The sequence below is a fragment of the Sciurus vulgaris genome (assembly GCF_902686455.1).
Source record: "Sciurus vulgaris genome assembly, chromosome: 2".
Taxonomy (NCBI): Eukaryota; Metazoa; Chordata; class Mammalia; order Rodentia; family Sciuridae; genus Sciurus; species Sciurus vulgaris.
Window position 1 is genome coordinate 70422367 of NC_136462.1, and position 19384 is coordinate 70441750.

The following is a 19384-nucleotide window of genomic DNA, read 5'->3' on the forward strand; positions in this document are numbered from 1 at the left end:
CTGAGGATTGAACCCAGTGCCTCGCACCTGCTAAGGGAGCTCTACACTGAGTCCCAGCCCCAGCCCAGGAGCAGTTTTGTTAGTGCAGTTAAGTCCAAGAGACAGAGGGGGAAACCGTGCGCAGTCAACACTGAGGTTCTCAGGTGAACGATGAGGATGAGGTCTGACGAGGTCTATGAACCCTGTACTTCTCTGTCAAGTACTTGTTTCTGCTCTTGATTGAGGAAGTCTGGGCCCGCTTTTATAATGTGATTTTAGAGCAGAGGAGTGCTCACCACTCCCTGAATTGCCAGGGCCAGGGCCCTTCCCACATCCTTTCTGCCCTAGTGGTGTCAAGTACTAGCTAGACACACATCATCTAGGCCTTTGTTTAAACACAAAAGCTACTTAAAAACAGGTTTTCTAAATTATAGAATTGCTTTTATTTCAGTGGTCAACAGACTCATTGTGAGTCAACAGCAAATGAGAAGTGGTTAGAAGTGAACTTCCTAGTCTCCAGTCAGCTATATTGTTACTGTTGTTTGCTAAGGTTTCCATTGCAGATGCTTCTCTTTCTAATCACAGTGTGACCACTCTGATTTCTCAACATTGTACAAAAGATTTTTTTGTAGAACTTGGAATGGGCATGCCTATAATTCCAGCAACTCAGGAGGCTGAGGCAGGAGGATCACAAGTCAAGGCCAGACTCAGCAATTTAGCAAGACCCTCAGCAACTTAGTGAGGACCCATCTCAAAATAAAAAATAAAAAGTACTGGGGATGTGGCTCAGTGGTTAAGCGCCCCTGGTACAAAAAAAAAAAAAAAAAAAAAAAAAGTTTCCGTGAGATGAGAATGATTCCTTAGTTATTTAATTTATATTCGTTAGTACTGAAGCCAGAATTAAGGACAGGTAGTTAGTGTAGAAATAGGGATCGGGTCAAATCGAGGAAATGAAGCCATGAAGCCATCTGCCTCTGGAAGTTGGAAACTGCCCCTGGAAGAATGGAATGTCAAGGATCTCCGGAGCCCATTGATTACCAAATTTACCTGCCTTTATCAAGGACTGCAAGCAAGGAACTGCTAATTAATGCCCCCTGGGCCCTTGTCTGCCTGAATCACCTTAGCCCTCCCCCTGCCCATGGCTTCTCACTTAATATAAAACCAGGCCTAGTCACTTAGGCAGGAAGGAGAGATGAGGGGGGAGAGAACTGGAGAACAAAAGAGAATTTAACCTATAAAAGATGTAGGGTGCGCTCACTTCTTGGGACTTTAGAACATCAGCCATGGCCCCCTTCTTCCTGCTGGGAGAAGTCTGTATTATTACCTTTAAATAAAACAGGCTTAATATGCTTGCCTTGGCGTGCTTCTCTAGTGTTCAATCTTCAACATTAGAAGGAGCAGAACTCATCACCATTAAACGGTGGTATCAGTACTGGAACTTCCAAAATCACCCTAGAACCTGTAACTGGGTAAATGCATGCCTAAATAATTTAGAAAAGTTCATTCTATATTTATTTATTAATTTATTTTGATACTGGGAATTAAACCTGTTGCCTAAAGCTCGGTCCTTGTCCCCAATGCCAATTCAATAACAAGGACACGGTTTTGAGAAAAAGTAAAAAGACATTTTATTGCTTTGCTAGCAAAGGAGGAACACAGGGCACTCCTGTCCCAGAGGATGTGACTCTGCCCATTATCAGGAACAGGGGACTTTTAAAGAAGTGACTCAAAGGCTACATTCCACCTGTTCTCTGTCTGGAGTTGGAGTTCACTTGTTAATTTGGGAGATAGTCATTTCTGAGATTTTCTGGTACCATCCCCAAAGTCTGGATTACTTGATTCCTATGGTGAGTGTGTACAGATAACTGCCTAGGATGGGGAAGGAAGTTAATCCTGCTTCCCCTGAGATTAGGGATGGGGAGTGTCATGTATAAAGCTGCTCCCCCGCCCTTTCTGTTGCAGCCATTTTCCCCGCCTCCCAACCACTTGTCAATCTGTGAACATCCTAGCTAGCTATTGGTTCATCAGTCAGCTTGCAAGTATCCTTCTCCAATATTGGTCCCCTGTTAGCCCAGTGGAATTCAACTGTTCACTGTAGCTACTCCGCCATCTTTTCTCATCCTTCTGTCTGTCCTCCTCACTTTTTCTATCCTCCTGGCTTTCACACTCTCTCTAGTGCACGCCCTTTCTCTTTCCTTTCTCTTTTCCTCTCATTGTCTCTCTTACCCTGCAGGGAGGCACTCTGTTTGCTTAATAAACTCTCTTATGTGATTTCCTGTGTCTGGCATGATTTCCGTGGGATCCCTTACATTGGTGCCGTGACTCGGGATGGGATCTTCCACTGTCTCTTAAGCGAGTGGAACCCCATCTGAGCCCCAGTGCCCCCCGGACACAGCCCCACCTTCCATTCTGCCCGGACGTCTGCTCTGCTTCATCACCGGACTTCAGGTTGGTGAGTCCTCTAGGCCGCTTCCCCTAGGCTGATTTATCTGGGACCCTCGAGGTTTATGAGGGGTGGGGTACCCCCAGCCACAATTTTATAGTTACCGCTGGTCCCTATAGTCGGTCTTATCTGCCGGGTGGATTCCTGATTTTATGGTGGAGATTGATTCTCAAGGTTGAGGCTCATCTAGTGCTGGTGCACTTGTACTCGAAAACCCTGATATCAGGTCCTCAAACCCTTCTCAGCTTGTGCCTGGCACACACATTGGTGCTTGTGTGACGACACAATCAATGTGCTGTCCCTCATCTCCAGCCCAGTACTCTGGCCTTGGGACGCCCTGGCCACAGACTCGGCTGTATCAGTCCCCACCATGGAATCTGGGTCCTCCAATCTGGCAGATTCAACCCTGGGAACCCTTAGCCCGACCCCCGACTTAAAGCCATCAAAATCCGTTTGTGTAATGGCACACAGCTTTTGTGAGCGAGCGGGCAGATGGAAAGGGATTCCTCATCTTCAAGTCTCTTCTTTCTTGCTTCTTGGCTCTTCCTGCAGGCTCAAGCGCCTCCAGACCCTGCTTCTCCGTCTTCCCCTGCTTCTCCATGTAACTTCTCCGTCTTCCCCTGCTTCTCCATGTAATATAAGCAGCCCCATTCCCCACAAGTAGTGGGAGATAATTGTTTGATAATTTTCTGCATCCAAACCTAAATTAATTACTAACCAGGAAAAAGGGTTAAAAGGACCTAAGCATCAAGTTTCTGCTAGAACATTTTAGCCCCTTTCAGATTCAGATCTCAGTCAAGGCTTACATTGAAATGTAAATGGAGGAAGGTGCAGTGGGAAACCAGTTTCAAACCTAAGGAAAAAAGTGTCCATTTTAAAATTCTCCTGGGCTACAACTCAGAATACTTTTCTCCCTTTCACCTCTTCTCTCTTTCTCATTTTCTCATGCTTTAACTAATGACCATTATCATTTTTATTCTAGGACTTTTTGTTTTTCTTAAATGCTGTATTTTCGAGCTCACAATTTTGATCCTACAAACCTAGATTAATGATTTTTGATCAGTTCTTTTTATCCAACTCTAGAGTTATTTTTAAACATCTGTTACATTGCAATGGAGATAAATATTACAAGGCCTTTACTTTTGTGTTAAATATAAGTGTGCATAAAAATTAAAATTTTAAAAATGGATCCAAATATTTTTAATTCACGTGATTTAAAAAGGTTCAATTTAAATTGGGAAATTGGGTAAACTAATAGAAGAAAAATGTCTTTACAATTAACTCACAAGTCTCTAGGTGGTCAAACTCATTAAATGTTGATGTTTATAAAATGTCTAACATCAATTTTTCTAGGACTTTTCTTCCACAGGAAAGAGACGGCAAATACTGTTGGTACACTTGTCTGATATCTTGGTTTTTTTTACACTTGTCTGATATCTTGGTTTTTTTTTTTTTTTTTTACAATAAGATGAGTGAATTAGAGTTGACATGTATGGGATTACTCAAACGTGTTTGTTAGAGACAGCTAATTAATTTACGAAGATATTCCATGGAGTAACATACTTAAAAACATTATTCTTTGTATATTAAATGTGTTCATATTTTCTAGGTATACAAGCCTTTAAAGCAGAAAATTTATCAAGCTGCTATTCTCCAAATTAAACTTGTCTGTAATGGTAAACCTACCATTTAATGTTCTATTATAGGACCTGTCATCAATAGGGTATATGTAAAATTTGTTAAATGTATTTCTAAACGTTATTGAGAGCATGATTTGTTTAAAGGTTAAACATGAAAGCATTTTGCCACTTTGCCACACGAAAGGAAACTTAAAAGCTCTCTCAGCCTTTCTTTAATTCATGTTTTAGATATAATGTTAAATTGTGTTAACTAATGTTCATATAGACTCAGGAGTCAATATATGTAAACATCTTAAAATGACATTTAAGAAAGTGTGTAATGTGCAGTAGCAAAAATGGGACAACAGTGACTGAGACTGGGGTCTCTGATGACCTCATGGCTGTGGCATGCCTGGTGCCTGGGAGTTCTCCTGTGCAGGGGCACAAGACGCCTAACTGCTGTGCCAGTACATTGATCACAGGCACACAGCTCTTGGGCAGGAAGGAATTCTTTTGCTAGATAACCAGTGTTTCATCAGCTCTCTTCTCTGGTTTCTGCCCACCTTATAGTAACTTTGAACAGTGGACTTCCTTAAGAGCTACACAGAGCTCCTTACATTGCACTTTGCAGCTCTGAAAAAAGTTATGTTAATGTCCTAGTCTCTGTAACTTTCCTGTAAACAAAGAATAATGCTTACATACATATATAAAGATTGCTGACATAACTCTTTAGATCTGCATTTCCATCAGAGAACAGAGTTCCATCTGATCTCGGCTTAATCTTCAAAATCTGTGTTTATACTCCTTTGCCCCTCACTGAACTTGAGAATTTGGTCATGCTGGTCATGGCAAAAGAGGAAGCCCCGCCTTACCTGAGATAAGGCTCTGCCTCACAACCCTGCTGCACATTAGAATGGCTCCGAAGTAAGCCAGACTTTAACTCATTTAAAATTGTGTTCAAAAGTTTGATGTTTGTTGTAAAGATTACTGTGATCTCAACCAGGGGATATAATGAATAACTCAACCAAAATTCAAGATAGCTATTGCACAAACTGAATGTTTCACTGTTGGTGATCCCATTTTTTATTTCCTTGTAAATTCTAACTGTTGCCTGATATTTTGCAGAAGTACACCATAGATTAACTTGAAAAGCCATCACCTATAGGACAGATAATGTAGACCCCAATTAGATAAAAGGTGGTAAATAACTGTAAAGTTATAGACATTAAAGCTAAAGCCCAGTACTCTTACTTTATGACTGGTGAGACTGACTTGTTTGATGGTTAAGATCAAACTTAGAGATTGAGATTAAATACAGAGGTCAAGAAAAGTCCATATTTGGGTCTTGCCCTCAAAGTCAGCCTGAACCCAGGGAACAAGAGGACTTCTCTAAGGAGGTTTGCAACTCTGGGTCACACAACCTCCTGATCAACCTCCTGGCCACTAGAGGAAAAGCCACTCAGTGCACCTGCTGCAGAGGAGGATCAAGGAAAAAGGGAGATATCCCTAGTGCTTTCAAGGGAAGCCACCTCATCAAGGAGACCCTGCCTAACCAATGCACTAATGGAGCTAAGAAGCTGCTCTTAAGTTCTCTATGAGTGACCCCTGTGGGAACTCAGCTGACTCTTTAACAGACAGGAACAGGTTACTTTGACCAACTTGATCTTAAACACCTAGCAAAACAGTTAAAACCAAAATATAGCCATTCTTGGGCATTTAAAAGAAATAATACTTAAATGTAACTTAAGATGTACACTTGTGTTAGCCCACTAGAATAAAGACTAAAAGCTACAAAAGAGATTCTTAGGCAAATGTGCCTGATAACTATCAAGAGAAATTGCCAGAGTCAGAAGATTTAGTCAGTTTAAAGCCTACAGACACAGGTAGGCTTAATCTATGTTTGCTAGTAACAGAAGTATAGAGATCTCTACTAAATGTTGTGTTTACATTCCTGATAACCTGGACAATGTTAAAGTTCCCAAATAAAGGCCTTGTCCTCTCCAGCCTTTGCTAGGCCTTGTTATGGGAACAACTTCTCAGTTTTTCCACCCCCTGGTGAGGAATTATTGACTTCTGTCATCTTTATGATATGCATTGGCATGTTCCAGATTCTGCAAAATTTATATTGTATCAATCTCATTTCAGTACTCATGTCTTTTTGTTCGTCTCTCATAGAAGCACCCATCCCCAGATGCCTTTACAACCTGCTCTTCCCCAACTGGACTTCTACCATGGACCCCTCAATTGACCCAATTTCTAAAAAGGGAACTCCAAACTGCTTGCCCCACGCTGCCCGCTTCCAGCTCGAAGAAGCCAGATCGGTCATCACCCCCTTTCCCTACAGCAGTGAAGGAGTTCCTAGAATTAGAGGGGTGAATGAAGTCAGAATTGGGGACAGACAGTTAGTGTAGAAATAGGGGATCAGTCAAATCGAGGAAATGAAGTCCATGAAAACCATCTGCCTTTTGGAAGTCTGGAAGGAGAATGGACTTTATACATCTCACCTGCAAAACCAGCCCCAGTCACTTAGGCAGTAAGGAGAGAAGGCTTTGAAAGAACTGGAGAGCAAAAGATTTTCTTATAAAAACAGAAACGGGGGAATGTAATGTACAAAGCTGCTCCCCCTGACCTTTCTATTGCAGCCATTTTCCCCACCTCCCAACCACTTGTCAATCTGTGAACATCCTAGCTAGCTATTGGTTCATCAGTCAGCTTGCAAGTATCCTTCTCCAGTATTGGTCCCCTGTTAGCCCAGTGGAATTCAATTGCTTTGCTGTAGCTACCCCGCCATCTTTTCTCATCCTTCTGTCTCTCCTCTTCACTTTTTCTATCCTCCTGGCTTTCACACTCTCTCGAGCGCGTGCTCTTTCTCTTTCCCTTTCTTTTCCTCTTATTTTCTCTCTTACCCTGCAGGGAGACACTCTGTTTGCTTAATAAACTCCCTTATGTGATTGCCCGTGTCTGGCGTGGTTTCCGTGGGATCCCTTACAGGGAGAGAGGAAGAGAAAGAAACATGTCCATTTAAAAAATAAGTTGCAGTGGCAGAGCAGCAAGGGTTATATTCAAAGCATAAGAAGACCAGTGGGGCACTTAACCACTGAACTGTATCCCCAGCCTTTTTTATATTTTATTTAGAAACAGGGTCTCTGAGTTGCTTAGGGCCTTGCTAAATTGCTGAGGCTGGCTTTGAACTTGAGATCCTCCTGCCGCAGCCTCCCTAGCCACTGGAATTACAGGTGTTCATTATATTTTAAAAGATTGAAAGTTTCCATTGTTCTTCCCTCATCATCTGTCTAGCATATCTCACTGAGTGAAGGGAGTAAAGGAATCTCACTAAGTACCAGGGACTAAACCCAGGCACACTTAACTACTGAGCCACATCCCCAGCTCTTTTCATTTTTTATTTTGACACAGGGTTTCACTAAATTGCTTAGGGCCTTGTTTAATTTCTGAGATTGGCCTTGAATTTGCAATCCTCCTGCTTCAGCTTCCTGAGCCACTGAGATTATAAGGATGTGCCACCGTGCCCCTCCATATTCTTCTTTAATTATTTAAGTGCCTACATTAGTTTCCTAAAGTACTTAAACACACTTCTGTGCCATAAGACAATATTTTATTTTCCCACTGTTCTGGAGACCAGAAGTCTGAAATCAAGGGCCATACTCCCTCCAAAGGGTGTAGGGAAGAATCCTTTCTTGCCACATCCAGTTTCTAGTGTCCTTAGTGTTTCTTGGCTTGTGGCTGCATAATTGGTCTCTGCCTCCACGTAGCCTTCCTCATCTGTCTCTTCTATGTGACTTATGCCCCCACTGGTACTGAGGATTGAACCTAGGGGTGCTCTACCACTGAGCTGCATCCCCAGCCCTTTTTAAATTTTGAAACAGGTTCTCACAAAGTTGCCCAGGCTGCCTCAAACTTAGGATGTACCTGCCTCAGTTTCCTGAGTAGCTAGGATTACAGCCTGCTCCACCACACCTGGCTTCTGTATGACTCTTGTAAGGAGATTACACTGGATTTAGGGCCCACTTGAATAATTCAGGATGATCTCATCTCAAGATCCTTAATTTAGTTACATCTGCAATGAACTTTTTTTCAAAATAAAATCACATTAACACGTCCTAGTACTTGGATATATCTTTTGGGGGACCATCATCCCCAAAACTAGAATGCTCTAAAATCCCAGCTCAGCATTGCAATGAATACAGCAATATTTCTTATTTGTTACCTACATCATTTATGTTCATTTACTCAAGCATATTTCAACCAAGTTGTTTCAAAACTCACAGAGGAAAACAGATGTAAACATGACTTTGGATGTGACAAAAAAATGTAGATGAATTGTGGAGGATCAGAAGGTAGTGGAGAGGAACAAGGCAGCATCCCCAACCTGTCACAGCACAGAAAGGAAGCAGTGAAAAGAATAGCTGACCAGAGAGGAATCTGCATGTAATGGGCATGGTACAATTTAGGCGATCATTCACTGTGTGCTTCTAATTATGTGATCGTGAAGGTGTAAATTGACACACCAAAAAAATGGTGATAATATTTATAAAATGTTGTCTTTGTGGGGGGGTACCAAGATTGAACCCAGAGGCGTTTAACCACTGAGTCACATCCCCAGCCCATTTTATTTTTTTTATTTGATTTTGAGGCAGGATCTTACTAAGTTGCCAAAGGTCTTGCTAAATTGCTGAGGCTGGCTTTGAACTCTCGATCCTCTTGCCTCAGCTTCCTGAGCAGCTGGGATTACATACCTGGCTAATATTTATAAAGTTTTCAAAAAAGAAAAAGAAAAGGCAATTACCCCTGGGTTTGAACCCCAATACCATGCCGAAAGAAAAAAGAACCACAAGTGTTGGGGAGGATGTGGAGAAATCAGAACCTTTGCACATTGCTGGTGAGAATTTAATTGTGCTGCTTTTGGAAAACAGTTTTTCAAAAAGTTAAACAAAATTATTACATGATTCAGCAATTCCACTCCTAGGTATGAAAGAAATAAAAGCATTCACAAAAACTTATACATGCATATTTATAGTAGCATTATTCTTAATAGCCAAGATGTAGAAACAATTCAAATATTCATTGACTGATGAATATATAAACTGGATGTGGTGGTGCATACATATAATCCCAGTGACTCTGGAGGCTGAGTAGGAGGATTACAAGTTCAAGACCAGCAACTTAGGGAGATCTGTCTCAGAAAATTTTAGAAAGGGCTTGGCATGTAGCTCAGTGGTAGAACTTGTCTAATATACATGAGACCCTATGTTTGAGTCCCAGCACCAAGAAGAAAAAAGGCTTCTTATTATATGGTTCAACTTATATTAAATGTCCATTTACATGAAAAAAATCTATGAATAAATAAATCTATGAATAAACTAATCCATACAGACTGAAAATAGATCTGCGGGCTGGGGATATGGCTTAGATGGTAAAGTGCTGACCTCGCAAGCACAAGGGCCTGGGTTCAATCCCCAGTGCTGCAGGAAAAAAAAAATAGATTTGCTAAGGGTTAGAAGGGAGAAAAGGGGAGTAACTGCTAATAAATATAAGGTTTCCTTTTGGAATGAAGAAAATATACTGGATTAAATGGTGCTGATTGCACAATTTTATGAATATAACAAAAGCTACTAAATAGTACACTTTAGTTTTTTTTTTTTTTTAACGGAGGTCTTTTATTGACTCATTGAAGTATCATAAGCTGCTCTTATAATCCAGGATCTTGTTTGTATAGATGGACAATTAGTTTGTTTTGTTTTTTTCTTTTTTTCAATGCTGGGCATGGAACACCATGGTCTCACGCATGCTCGGACAAGTACTCTACCACAGAGATGCATTCCCAGAGCTGACTTAGATCTTATTCATCAACCTTTTTCAGAGACAGATACTATCCCAAATTTCTCTGATATTATTGTTATTAACTGTTATGACGTGCTGAATCAAAGCAGCTGAATCCAAAACAAGTCCAGTGTCATTTCTTTCAAGGAGTGGCTCACCTTACTGGACTTGAGATCCTAATGAGCAACACCTGGCCTCATCCAAACCTTGCAGATATATTTTTCACCCATGGAATTTCAGAATTCAACAAGAGGCCCAGGCTCCTGAATAACAACTCGCGTGGGTTAGTGAGCACACACAGACCTTGTGAAACACCCTTGACTATGTTCTGTGACTCCAAGCAGTGTGAATGGTAGCCAGTTCCTTTCTACTTCCCCAGCCCCTAACAACCTAGAGCCTCTCCTTTTTCCTGTCAAGAAAACTAAGTTCCACAATAATGTGACTGAAGTCCCTTAAGAGTTTCCTCTGGAGTCCTTCACAATAACCGTCCCTTCAGGGTGGTGTTGACATTTTCTGGAATGCTGACAGTCTCCTTGCTGAGAATTGTCTTAATTCTTGCAATAGAACAATAGAAGCAGGAAAGGTGAATGGTAGAATTTTTTTTTTTAATGGTACACTTTAAAAGGGCTAACTTACTGCGTGTAAATTTGTTTGGGGTTGAAATATATCTCCCCAAGAGAAAGGCTGAAGTCCTAGCCCCCAGGACCTCAGAATGTGATCTTATTTGAAATAGCGTTAGGTAGGAGTTCAAGGAGTTCAACATGGCAAAGGCAGGGTACAAGAAAAATGCCATCGGAGGACAAGACAGGGAGAGGAGTCGCCATGTCCTTGTTTACAGTAAGTCCCATTACTATGACAACTCCCGCCACTACGGACTTACCATCCATAACTCCTGCTATAGTTTCAGTATTCTAAAATAACCAAAGGGAGCAACTGGGGTAAGGTCTTCAGTCAGGTCTGTAGAGGGAAGAGAACACCTCGCAGCCCAGCATATAAGTCAAGAACTTCCAGACCTTGGACCTTGAGCCTATCTCGCTTGGCCCACTCCACTCTATCTTACAGAGTGCTACTTTCACCTCCACCTTGAATAAATCTGTACTTTAAGTAGGGCACAGTGGTGCCTGCCTGTACTCCCAACAGCTCTGGAGGTTGAGGCAGGAGGATTGCGAGTTCAAAGCCAGCCTCAGCAATTTAGTGAGGCCCTAAGCAACTCAGTGAGACCCTGTCTCTAAATAAAATATAAAAAAGGGCTGGGGATGTGGCTCAGTGGTTAAGTGCCCTGGGTTAATCCCTGGTATCAAAAATAAATAAATAAATAAAAATTTGTACTTTACCTGTTATTTCTGCATGTTTTGCTCAATTCTTTGTTCAGGACACCAAGGAAGACCTGGACCCCAACTGGACACCCCAATGATAACAATAGGGTCATTTATAGATATAAATACTTAATATGGCATCATTTTGAAGTAGAATGGGCTCCTAATCCAATCTGACTCAAGTTCTTGTAAGAAGAGGAAAAGTTCGTCTGAAGACACAAAGACACAGACACAGGGAAGGTGGCTTTGTGAAGGCGGAGCAGAGATTAGTGTTATGCTGTCACAACCAAGGAATACCTGGTACTAGCAGTAGCTGGAGGAAGTCAGGCAGATCCTCTTCCAGAGGTTTTGGAGGAAGGGTTGCTTCATCTTGGACTTCCAGCCTTCGGCCCCGCATGATGATACATTTCTGTTGTTTGAAGTCAATCGATTTGTGGTCATTTGTAATGGCAGCTGACAGACAATCATATAGATTTATATTCAATTTTTTTTTTTTTTTTTTTTGCGGTGCTGAGGATTGAACTCAGGGCCTTGTACTTACGAGGCAAACACTCTATCAACTGAGCTATATCCCCAGCCCTATATTCAATTTTTTAAAAAGAAGTCAGTTACAAAGAAATTAAGAGATCAGGCTATACTGGGAACCTAGCTGCTCAAAAAATAAACTGAAGTTGGCACATGTGCTAGAAGGAAAGCTTCTGAGAACAGTGGCTTGCTTGTGTAGGTCACTTTTATTATGCTAGATTATAAATCTTCATTGCCAAAAATTAGTTTTATCAGCAGACTGATATCCTGTCTTATTTTTTCTATTTTTTTTTAGTTGTAGATGGACACAATACCTTATTTTATTTATTTATTCTTATCTCGTGCTGAGGTTTGAACCCAGTGCCTCACACGTGTTAGGCAAGCACTCTACCACTGAGCCACACCCCCAACCCTGATATCCTGTCTTTTTAGCTATTTTACTTAATAATGCTATTTCAAATCCTAAAACACAAGAGATTCTGTGTTGTTTTTCTCCTCTTCCTATAGCCTATTGACTATGGTATGGTGGTGTAGCTACCATGTGATCTTAGGGATGCCTTCTTTACTAATGGAGTTTCTTTCTGCTCATCTATAAAATGCTTTCCCCTTTTTTTTTTTTTTTTTTTTTCATTACTAGGGATTGAACCTATGAGTGCTCTACCACTTAGTTACTTACATTCCCGGCCCTTTTAATATTTTGGTATTTTGAGACGCGGGGAATGGTGCCTTACTAAGTTGCCAGTTGCCCAGGCTATCCTCAAAATCACAATCCTCCTGCCTTGGACTCCCAAGTCAATGGGATTACAGGTGAGCACTACTGGCTCTGGTTTTCCTACCTCATATTTTATGTTATTGGTACCCTACTTCATATTTTAATAATGAAGGCCAAATATGATAGTGCATTTGAGAACTTACTTGGGACTCGTTCTAAACTAAGCCTTACTCAGAAGGACCTTAAGGTCTCATTTACCAAACATGCCTGATGGTAAAAATCACAATAGTCTCCCCTTGTCCACAAGAGACACATTCCAAGGCTTCCAGGAATACCTAAAATGATGAATACTCCTGAAACCTACCTACACTATGTTTTTTTCACTATGTAGTCAGCTTTGATAAAGTTTATCAATTAGCACAATAAGATATTAAAACATTAATAAAGCAGAAAGTATGATAATATAATAAAGTTATTTATTTATTTGGGGGCATACCAGGGATTGAATTTGGGGGCACTAGGCACATCCCCAACCCTATTTTGTATTTTATTTAGAGACAGGGTCTCTCTGAGTTGCTGAGACTGGCTTTGAACTCCTGATTCTCCTACTTCATCCTCCTGGACCACTGGGATTACAGGCATGTGCCACCTCGCTCAGCTATAATAAAGTTATTTAAAACATACATTGTTTACTCCTGGAATTTCCCATTTAATCTTTTCAGGCATTGATTGAGGGTAACAAATTGTGGAAAAGCAAAACCACAGGAGGGAGGGTCTACTTGTTATAAAATCCAGATTCAGAACCGACCCTGAATTAGTAAATCAGAACATCAAGAGAAGTAGGGGGAAACTCTCAGTTTTAATAAGGTTCTCACAGGACTTAGTATCTCAAAGACAGGAAATTTTCTACCCTGTTGATAACTGTGTAAGTAAGTGTAGTGTGCCTGGGAAAACATGTCACTAGAGGTGTAGCTCTCTAGGCCCTGGGTTCCATCCCCACAACCACCAACAACAGAAAAGTACCAGTAAATAAAATTAAGTGCTAGTGGCTTGGGAGGCTGAGGCAGGAGGATTGTGACTTCAAAACCAGCCTCAGCAACTTAGTAAGACGGACTCTAAATAAAAAAAAAGGGCTGGGGATGTGGTTCAGTGGTTAAATGACCCCAGGTTCAATCCCTAGTACCAAAAAAACCCAAACCCAAACAAAACAAAAAAAAAAAAAAAAGAGCTAAAAAGTAATGAAGTGTTACAAAACACAAATGATGAAGACATATCAAATGTCACCAAGGTCATCCAAAAAAGCTCCCCATGGCTAAAGCTAGAATAATTTCAGTACTAGATTATAGCACAAAGTATAAAATAAATGTCCATGAGTCCACACTGGTATAATACATAATCGAACAAATGGTGGAAGGCAGGTGCAGTGGCACACACTTATAATTCCAGCAGCTCAGGAAGCTGAAGCAGGAGGATCACAAGTTCAAAGCCAGCCTTAGCCACTTAGCAAGGTCTAAGCAACTTAGCAAGACCCTGTCCCAAAACTAAAAAATAAAAAGAACTGGGGGACTGGGGCTGTAGCTCAGAGGTAGAGAGCTTGCTTGGCACATATGAAACACTGGGTTTAATAGCACATAAAAATAAAGAAATAAAGGTATCGTGTCTATCAACAACTAAAAAAAATTTTAAAAGGAAGGAAGGAAGGAAGGAAGGAAGGAAGAAGGAAGGAAGAGGAAGGAAGGAAGAAGGAAGGAAGGAAGGAAAAGGAAGGAAGGAAGGAAGGAAGGAAGGAAGGAAAAGGAAGGAAGGAAGAAGGAAGGAAGGAAAAGGAAGGAAGGAAGGAAAAGGAAGGAAGGAAGGAAGAAGGAAGGAAGGAAGGAAAAGGAAGGAAGGAAGGAACAAACTGGGGATGTAGCTCAGTGGTAAAGCACCTCAGTTCAGTTCCCAGTACCAAAATAAATAAACTAAATGGTAGAAAGTAGACAAATTTCCTATGCAGAATTCTAAATAATTTAAATATTCTGCCTCCAAGGAGGCGAGGGCAAGCTTCCCATTCTTTAAGCATAGGTTGTACTTAGCAGCTTCTTTCCAAAAAAATAATACCATGGGGAAATGACAGAAACTACCTCAGTTCCAACAACTGTCACAACCAAGAGCAGCCCAAGAAGACATGATGACTATATGCAATGTGGCATCCCAAATAGAATCCTGGAATAGAAAAAGTACATTAGGTAAAAACTAAGGAAATCTGAACAAAGTATATGCTTTAATTAACAATAAAGTTATCAATATTTGTTCAATAGTTGTGGCAAATATACCACATTAATGTAAAATGTTAATAACAAGGGAAACAGGGCATAAACTATCATCACAACTTTTCTGTAGACCTAAAGTTATTCTAAATTTAACTTTATTTTTAAAATACATTCTGACTAGAAGAAGAAGTAGGCCCAAATCTTCACCATGTCAGCTTAGGACCTGACTTCCTAAATAAAACCTCTAAAGCACAAGAAGTTAAATCAAGAATCAATAAATGGGATGGACTCAAACTAAAAAGCTTCTCAGCAAAAGAAACAATCAATAATGTGAAGAGAGAGCCTACAGATTGGGAGGAAGTCTTTACCAAATGCACCTCAGATAAAGGATTGATCTCTAAGATACACAAAAAACTCAAAAACTTAACACCAAAAAACCCACAAATAACCCAATCAGTAAATGGGCTAAGGAACTGAACAGACACTTCACAGAAGAAGAAATACAATCGATCAATAAATATATGAAAAAATGTTTAACATCTCTAGCAATTAGAGAAATGCAAATCGAAACAACTCTAAGATTTCATCTCACTCCAATCAGAATGGCAATTATCAAGAATACAAGCAATAATAAATGTTAGCCAGGATGTGGGGGAAAAGGTACACTCATACATTGCTGGTGGGAATGCAAATTGGTGCAACCATTATGGAAAGCAGTATGGATAATCCTCAGAAAATTTGGAATGGAACCACCACTTGACCCAGTTATCGCACTCCTCGGTTTATATCCAAAGGACTTAAAATCAACATGCTACAGTGACACAGCCACATCAATGTTTCCAGCAGCTCAAGTCACAATAACTTAACTGTGGAATCAAACTAGATGCCCTTCAACAGATGAATGGATAAAGAAAATGTGATTATATATATACATATATATATATATATATAATGGAATATTACTCAGCTTTAAAGAAGAATGGAACTCTGTCATTTGCTGGTAAATGTACGGAACTAGAGAATATCATGCTAAGTGAAATAAGCCAAACTCATAAAACCAAAGGCCGAATGTTTTCTCTGATATGCAGAAGCTAATTCACCATAAGTCGTGGGGATAGGGAAGAATAGAGTTACTTTATATTAGGTAGAGGGGAGTGAAGGGCGGGGGAGGGGTATGGAGAAAGGAATGATAGTAGAATGAAACAGACATTATTACTTCATGTATGACTGCCTGATCAATGTGATCCTGCAATATGTATAATCAGAAAAATGAGAGATTACACTCTATGTATGATCTATCAAAATGTATAAATGCATTCTATTGTCATGTACAACTAATTGGAACAAATAAAATTTAAAAATTACAAAAAAAAAAAAAAAACATTGACTCAGCACAACTGATATAATAAGCTCCAACAATTTGTATTTTCCCCAGCATTAATTTCGCATCCCCCTTGCTTCTGGTGGGCAGCCATGAGTCTAGTCTTTAAGAACCATCCTCAAGTCAGCTCCCAGTCTAGCCTTCAGCCCAAAGCAGAGCAGCGATCAGGCTGCATGACCACTGCCTCCAGTAACACTGCAGAAGGTATATTGCAAAGTAGGTCAACTCAGCCTCTGCTCCCCTGCATTTCTGAAGATTAGTCAGAACAACTGGTAACCTATCTCTGGTCACTAGCAGGAAAAGGTGTGGTGGAATATAAGAGTAGGTACCTGGCTTCTATCTGGGGAGTGACACCCATTTTAATGGGTGTCAAAACACCTTAGTCACTTACATTTTGTTTATGCCACTCCCTTTCCAAGTGCCATTTCCTTAGGCTCCATCCCAAATAGACGAAATCAAGTGCCAAAGCAGTACCCTACTGCCAAAGATTGCCACAGTAAATAAGGTTGTTGCTGGACCCTTGTTTCCAGTAGCCATTTCTCTAGTTTTGATCCTCAGCAAGTCACATTACCTATGCCTTGCATGTTCCATCCTATGCTTCACCCAGTACCTCCTGTCTAAGACTGCAACATGGAAGAGAACACAAGACTGTCAATCTAAGTGATCATAGGAATCTTTGGGTAACACACTAATGATTCCTAGCAATTTGTGCAACTTTATGAGAAATTCAATATCTAGGGAAGAATATTGGCAAGGAAAAAGGGCACATCTTAGATCTAGGAAGATAAAGAATATCACTTGGGAGGTAGGTTATTTTGGAGACCTTGAAAACCATATGACTATGAATGTCAGGTAATATCATTTTCCACTAACTGGTTGTTACCTCAAGGGGAGCTGCATCTCCATGATTACCTTTCTATCCTTGTCAGAGGAACTAGAATGCCCTCCTTCCTACCATGTTTTTCCTGAAGACAGGAAAGTAATACTTCCTTCTCTTTGGTATTTACACATCATACCATATTTCTTTTGTTCCCTGATACAATGTTGCTCAGTCAACCTGCACATCAGTCTTTTCATCTTTCATAATCCTTCTGTTTACTCAACCACTTCTGTTATTACTCACTAAGCTTTCTGCCCCTTTGTTCACAGTGTTCTGTTCAGAGTCTAGAAGTAGACTCTAGTGATTTCACCACTGGTTCATGATGACCTGGAGTGAGATCCACTGCTAATTAAAAATGATCACATCTGTGAAAAACACATCCCTTGAACTCACAGAACAATCACAGAAGAAATGCAAACATCTATTCTATGCGAACTAAAGTTTTGTGCAAATTAACTATGGGAATTAAAGTTCCAGCTTAGAAAGAGAATTAAACCCAATATACAATAGTTCTGGACTCTAATCCTAGATCTTCCACTGACAAATTGTGCTAGTTCGGGCAGGTGATCCTACTGGGCCTTAGGTGTTTCTCTGCAAAAGAGCTGGGTACAAACCAGGCACAGAGGCACATACTTGTAATCCCAGCAACTCCATGGTCTGTGCAAGAGAATCACAAATTTAAGGTCAGACTCAGCAACTAGGGGAGATTTTGTCTCAAAATAAAAAATAAAAAAGACTGGGAACATAGCTTAATGATAAAGTGCCCCTCAGTTTAATCCTTAGTAATGGAAAGGGAAAGAGAAGAAAGAAAGAAAGAGAGAGGGAGAGAGGGAGAGAGGGAGAGAGGGAGAGAGGGAGAGAGGGAGAGGGAGAGAGAGAGAGAGAGAGAGAGAGAGAGAGAGAGAGAGAGAGAGAAAGAAAGAAAGAAAGAAAGAAAGAAAGAAAGAAAGAAAGAAAGAAAGAAAGAAAGAAAGAAAGAAAGAAAGAAAGAAAAGAGCGAGCTGGATACAGTGTGACCAACTATTTCAGTTTGCCTAAGAAGCCTAGTTTTAGCACTAAAAATTCTGGATCTCAGAGTAATTTCTCAGTCCACGTAAGCCAGGAAGGTGAATGGTTAGTTCCCCTACTGAACAGGCTGAGATACTTCCTGGTTCTGAAACTTTCGGGTCTAAGCCTCAGGTACTTCTCATGGTGGGCTGACTGTATACACCACTGGAAAGTATGGACTAAGTCACGGGGAGGGTGGCTGTATGCAAAGAACATGGAAGGCATCCTGCCTCCTGACCTCTGACTCACAAGGGGTGCTACAGGGCCTCATTCCTAACATCTCACAGGAAAACAGATCAGCTGAGAATGGTAGACTCAGGCATGAAACATTCTTGGGTTTCCCAGTGGAAAAGAAATTTAAAAACAATTGACTAATGAGAGGAATTTGCAGCAAATGTTGAGGCTGCCAGCATTCTTGCAAATGAGCCAATGACCTTTTAAGCTACGTCTACAACTGACTAGCTTCTTGGCCATCATCCCAATGAAGGCTCCTTTCCCAGTTTAGACTGTATTCAAAACTGGCGTGGCAGTAAGGCTTTTAGCAGTCTCAGATATAGATTTATTCTAGCACCAGATCACATAAAATTAACTTTCTAATAAAGGCTTTAAAAAACAAAAAATGTGGGCTGGGGGGATAGCTCAGTCGGTAGAGTGCTTGCCTTGCAAGCACAAGGCCCTGGGTTTGATCCCCAGCACCCAAAACAAAAAACAAAACAAAACAAAAAAAATAATAAGCAGAGAGGGACTGCCATGACTGTGTTGACAATTGAACCCGCTGTCCTATTGTCACGCTGATCAAGATTCTCAGATGACTTGAATCAAAGGGAAAGACAGTGAAACTCAAGGTCTCCAGCACATTTATCATACTGCAAGAAACTTAGAGGCTGCCAGTTGGCCCTTAGCTGACTCTGAAAAAGATGCAGCTTGCCATAGATTTATATTTAATTTAGAAGCAAACTTCATAATCACCTTGTGCATTTTCTGTGTGCCTGATTTCCTTTTGGCTTTATGCTTAAGTCAACCCCTATTTCAATCTCACCTCACAGAATACATTTGGCCCTGTTGGCTGCTTCTTAGTGGTTCCCTTCTCAGCAGCTGGAACCAAAACACAACCCAAATAATTATTGAGCAGTAATAGAATGCTCCCGGAGAAAGTCAAAAGAGCCAGATTAACCCAAGCTATTTAAGGAACTAAGTCACAAATCAAAGAACTTCCTTAACTCAGCAAATTAAGAAGCAGTTATTTAAAGACTCTTCCCACTGTTGACCAATCAAAAATGCAGTAAAAAAAAAAAAAAAAAAAATCAAGTCAAACTGGTTCAAATACACAGTAAAATCAAGTTACACTGGTTTAGGAAGTATATCAAATAGTAATATTTCCCAGCCAAGAGT

General features: G+C 40.6%; 1 long non-coding RNA gene across 2 annotated transcripts in view; it reads right to left on the bottom strand.

Annotated features, from left to right (window-relative positions):
• Positions 1-13521, bottom strand: part of LOC306654033 — a 45341-nt gene extending 31820 nt beyond the window's left edge. For both annotated transcript variants that reach the window (XR_013761869.1, XR_013761870.1), the window contains exon 1: positions 11493-13521. This is a non-coding gene — a long non-coding RNA (uncharacterized lncRNA). The remainder of the gene's footprint in view (positions 1-11492) is intronic.
• Between the last annotated feature and the right edge of the window lie 5863 nt (positions 13522-19384).